This window comes from Lolium perenne, chromosome 6 (assembly GCF_019359855.2).
Source record: "Lolium perenne isolate Kyuss_39 chromosome 6, Kyuss_2.0, whole genome shotgun sequence".
NCBI lineage: Eukaryota > Viridiplantae > Streptophyta > Magnoliopsida > Poales > Poaceae > Lolium > Lolium perenne.
This window is the reverse complement of record NC_067249.2, coordinates 70,576,334-70,582,333: the sequence shown is the minus strand read 5'-3', so window position 1 is coordinate 70,582,333 and position 6,000 is coordinate 70,576,334.

The following is a 6,000-nucleotide window of genomic DNA, read 5'->3' as shown; positions in this document are numbered from 1 at the left end:
TACAAAACCTACCACATGAACTTCATTAAGCGCCGTGTGCAGCTCAGTGAAGGACAGGGTCGATAGTGGAGGTCCGCGAGACTCGTGCGTCCCACCTCCTTGCATCTCCGCCTCAGTCGATAGCGCTCCTCAAGTCGGAGCAGCGGGATCGCTGGGACGAGCCGGATCCCTGGCAGCCTTGGTCCGCCGCTCCTTTATTGGCGCTGGAGAATCGCTCCCCGCGGCTACGCTCGGCTCCCCCTTGGCCGAAGAAGGGACGACGATCTGATCCTGAGCCGCTTCGGGAGTGACATTCGCCGTCGCCCTTTCCGCGCGACTCACACTCGCCAGGGGATAGCTCTCGTCGACTGGCTCGGCGGGGCTCGCGGTCGCATCCACCGCCTGACTCTCGGCGACGGTCTCCTCCCGTACGGAGGACAGGTCCGCGGGATCGGCGGACGCCTTCTTTGCCTCGGCGGCTTTCTTCAGCTCGGCGGCCTTCTTCGCCTCCGCCGCCTTCGTGGCCGCTGCCCCTGCCACCGGGGCGGGCCTTGTTAGGACCTTCCTCTTAGATCTGCAGAGAAGAACATGAGACTCCAATACCATAGTAACAAATCAAGACACGAGCAGGGACAAGCCGCCTACTTCACGGTGGGGATGGCCTTGACGCCCGGGCCGACTCGGGCCCCGGCTTCCAAAGCATCCTTGAGGGGGCGACGGAGGTCGGTGGCGCCCTCGAGGATGGTTTGGCGCGGTCGCTTGGGGCGCGGTTCACCCTCCTTCTCCGCGGGCTCCTTCCTCTCTGGAGGAGAAGTTGATTCCTCTCCTTCGTCGTCCTCCTGGGCGCTCTCGCCCGGTGCGCTCTGCGAAGAGGAGGCCGCCCCCCGCTTTGTTCCTCGAGGGAGCCTGACGAAGCCCCGCGCCTCGAAGTCCGACTCGGTGCGGTCCCCCTCGTCTTCAACCTCGTCGTCCTCGCCTTCGGTCATTTTCGGAGGCTCCTTCCCTGCGAGTGGGGGAAGATGGTTGGCGACCGTCTGCCACCGCTGCATCCCAAGCAACTGACCGAGTTAACAATCACTTGGCTTCCCTAAGAACGAGTAAAAAGGGTAAAATGTTACCTTTGGCGCTGGCTTGTCTTCGGAGAAAGGCTGCAGCCCATCATCGAAGGAGGTGAAGACGGCGGTGGTGACCTTGGCGAGTGCCTTCCGGTACTCGGCCTCGTCCCACTCGGTCGCCGACGACCGGGTGCAGTCGTTCTGCCCCTTGTATTCCCACATGGGGTGGGCGCGGTAGCGAAGAGGAACCAAGCGGCGACCGAGCCAACAGTTGTACATGTTGGCGGCCGTCAAACTGCTATCCTTCAGCGCCTGGATCGCCAGGCGCATCCCCCTCACCACCTCCTCCTGGTCCTTCGGCAGCGACCTCACGTTGAGGCGCCGAGGCACACTCGGCTCCGGCGTATACTGGGGGATGGGGACTCCGCCTGGGGGAGTGTACTCCAGAGCGTAGAACCAGAACCTACGCCACTGCGACTGTGCCTTCTTGGGCAGTGCCATGTCAATGAAGTTCTCCCCGGACTTCACCTGGAACGTGATCCCGCCGTTGGGAATCAACGACTGGACGCTCTTGCTAACCCGGCTCGCCCGCCCATGGAAGATGGACACCCACAAAGGGAAGTACGGCGGGCAGCCCAGGTAGCACTCGCACAGTGCCACGAACAGCGCGATTTGCTGAACGCTGTGCGGGCCGAGATCGGAGACCTTGATGTTGTAGAAGGAAAGGAGTTGTCGGAAGAAATCGGAGGAGGGGAGAGCAAGACCTCGGTCAAGGAAACTCAGGAAGAGCACGAACTCGCCGGGGCGCGGGAGCGGCTCTACTTCATTCTCCGCCGGCACTCTCCACCGTTCCCGCTTGAATTCGGGGATGATCCCCGCAGCCACGTACGGGATCAAGGCCTCCTTGGTGACCTTGGACTTGCCCCATCCTTTCGCCGCCATTGGAGTATGGGAAGGTTGGAGTGAGGAAAAGACGAGGAGAAGATGAGGGAAGAATGCGGCGGAATGATAAGCCCTAACCCTGGGAGCGACCCTTTATACCGCCGCACTCGCCCGTGTTAAGGAAAAGATCCGCCCGTTGATTCGTTCCGAAATCGCCGCCCTGTAATCAACGGTCGGGATTACCACGGGCTCCGGCTGAATAGCCGTTAAAACTAGCCGTTAGCGGTCACGTCAAACCCAACGGTCAACTTCGCGCAAACGGCTCGCGTCTCGGTCAACGTGAAATCCAGCCGTTGGCTCTTCCACGTGTCCCTATGGTGAATGCACGCCGACTGGTAAACGACGACTGGCTATCGCCGACTGTCACACACCGACTGGCCGGCGCCGAGTGGCCCACGCCGACCGGCTAAATCCGATTAATGCATATCTCCTGACTCGACAGGCACCGGCGAATGGAGGTCGGGACTACGCTGCGACCTCGTCTTTGGGAGCCCGATGGTGATTCATCCTGGTTCATCACCGCCCTTCTTTGAAGATCGCCTCAAAACCCCGCTTCATCGCCATCGCGCTCGGGGACTACTGATGGGGATACACCCGTAGGGGGTGGGTCGCCAGCCCTACTCGCTATGAAGAAGGAAGACCCAGCTGGGCTGCCAGTCGGCTTAAGCGACTGGGCCATGGAGCGACTGGGCCCCCGATCCAAGGAGGAGGCCCGTGCGACTGGATGAAGGGATTGCGTGCAGGAGAGGTAGCGAATCCCGGATTAGTAGCAACTGTGTGATTCGGAGTTATCTCCATGTAACCCTAGATCGGGGGTGTCCATATAAACCCCCCGAGCTAAAACCCTAGAGGGACACGTTATCTGAGATTCAATCTCCCCTTGTAAGCTCCTGGCGTAGCCGCCGGCTGAGCCCCCCCATTGTAATTCTCCACTGAGCAATAAAGATCTAGCAGGACGTAGGCCCTTTACTCTCCGGAGGGGCTGAACCTGGGTAAACCCTTGCGTCCTGTGCACCTCGATCCGTGTATGGCCATGTTTCCTTGCCCCCGCATCAACGAAGTGCTGCCCCCGGTAGCATCTGCCGTGGTCATATCCACGACACATGAGATGAATGCAGCGATTCGAAGCAATGATGAAGATAATGAGTAAACAACTGATCATATAGCAAAGACTTTTCATGAATAATACTTTCAAGACAAGCATCAATACGACTTGCATAACATTTAACTCATAAGCAATAAATTCTTAGTAGAAAGCTTTGAAACAACACAAAGGAAGATATAAGTTTCAGCGGTTGCTTTCAACTTCAACATGTTTATCTCATGGATAATTGTCAACACAAAGTAATATAACAAGTGCAATAGGTAAACATGTAAGAATCAATGCACACAGTTTACACAAGTATTTGCTTCTAAGATATAAAGAATAGGTAAACTAACTCAACAATAAAGTAGAAGAATGGCCCTTCGCAAAGGGAAGCATGGATTACTATTTTTGTGCTAGAGCTTTTCATTTTGAAAACATAGAAACAATTTTGTCAACGGTAGTAATAAATCATATGGGTTATGTATAAGATATCCTATAAGTTGCAAGCCTCATGCATAGAATACTAATAGTGCTCGCACCTTGTCCTAATTAGCTTGGATTAACACGGATTATCATTGCATAGCATATGTTTCAACCAAGTGTCACAAAGGGGTACCTCTATGTCGCCTGTACAGAGGTCTAAGGAGAAAGTTCGCATTGGATTTCTCGCTTTTGATTATTCTCAACTTAGACATCCATACCGGGACAACATAGACAACAGATAATGGACTCCTCTTTAATGCATAAGCATTCAACAACAATTAATATTCTCAATAGAGATTGAGGATTTGTGTCCAAACTGAAACTTCCACCATGATTCATGGCTTTAGTTAGCGGCCCAATGTTCTTCTCTAACAATATGCATACTCAAACCATTTGATCATGAAAATCGCCCTTACTTCAGACAAGACAAACATGCATAGCAACTCACATGATATTCAACAAAGATAAAAGTTGATGGTGTCCCCAGAAACATGGTTACCGCTCAACAAACAACTTATTAAGAAATAAAATACATAAGTACATATTCTTCACCACAATAGTTTTTAAGGCTATTTTCCCATGAGCTATGTATTGTAAAGGCAAAGAATAGAAGTTTAAAGGTAGCACTCAAGTAATGTACTTTAGAATGGCGGAAAAATACCATGTGGTAGGTAGGTATGGTGGACACAAATGGCGTAGTTTTTGGCTCAAGGATTTGGATGCACGAGAAAAATCCCTCTCAATACAAGGCTAGGCTAGCAAGGTTGTTTGAAGCAAACTCAAGTATAAACGGTACAGCAAGACTCACATATGAACATATTGTAAGAATTATAAGACTTTACATCGTCTCCTTGTTGTTCAAACACCTCAACCAGAAAATATCTAGACTTAGAGAGACCAATCATGCAAACCAAATTTTAACAAGCTCTATGTAGTTCTTCATTAATAGGTACAAAGTACATGATGCAAGAGCTTAAACATGATCTATATGAGCACAACAATTGCAAAGTATCAAATTATTCAAGACATTATACCATTTACCACATGCGACATTTTCCGTTTCCAACAATATATCAATGAACGAAGTAGTTCAACCTTCGCAATGAACATTAAGAATAAAGCTAAGAACACATGTGTTCATATGCAACAGCGGAGCGTGTCTCTCTCCCACACAAAGAATGCTAGGATCCGATTTTATTCAAACAAAACAAAAATAAAAGCAAACAGACGCTCCAAGCAAAGTACATAAGATGTGACTGAATAAAAATATAGTTTCACTAGAGGTGACCTGATAAGTTGTCGATGAAGAAGGGGATGCCTTGGGCATCCCCAAGCTTAGATGCTTGAGTATTCTTAAAATATGCAGGGATGAACCACGGGGGCATCCCCAAGCTTAGACTTTTCACTCTTCTTGATCATATTGTATCATCCTCCTCTCTTGACCCTTGAAAACTTCCTCCACACCAAACTCGAAACAAACTCATTAGAGGGTTAGTGCATAATTCATATATTCAGAGGTTACATAATCATTCTTAACACTTCTGGACATTGCACAAAGCTACTGAAAGTTAATAGAACAAAGAAATCCATCAAACATAGCAAAACGGGCAATGCGAAATAAAAGGCAGAATCTGTCAAAACAGAACAGTCTGTAAAGACGAATTTTTTAGAGGCACTTAACTTGCTCAGATGAAAATGCTCAAATTGAATGAAAGTTGCGTACATATCTGAGGATCACGCACGTAAATTGGCAGATTTTTCTGAGTTACCTACAGAGAACCCTGCCCAAATTTGTGACAGCAAGAAATCTGTTTCTGCATAGTAATCCAAATCTAGTATTGACTTTACTATCAAAGACTTTACTTGGCACAACAATGCAATAAAATAAAGATAAGGAGAGGTTGCTACAGTAGTAACAACTTCCAAGACTCAAATATAAAATAAAAATGCTGTAGTAAAATAATGGGTTGTCTCCCATAAGCGCTTTTCTTTAACGCCTTTCAGCTAGGCGCAGAAAATGTGAATCAAGTATTATCAAGAGATGAAGCATCGACATCATAATTTTCCTTACAAACAGAACTTGTTGCAGAGGGTACCTTAGATGCTCCATTATCTAAATTTTCCATAGTGGTACTAAGGGTTTTATCAATTTTAGGCTTATAATAATTCTTTGGCTTAGGCACCTTAGAGACATACATGAATTTTTGCTCCTTGCCCACATAAGCTTTCTCCTTATATTTAAGAGAAGAAAAAGTTGACCCCAATATTCCCATAGCTTCTTCAAGTTTACCAATCCTATGGGTTTGATTATCATGGATAGCACAAGTTTCTAAAATAGCAATTCTTTCATTAATTCCTCCTAGGGATTTATCAAGTTTATCAGTATTATCAAGTAATATTCCCAGTTTAGTATCAACACTTGGAAGATTTTTCTCTATGGCTTCCAACTTTTTC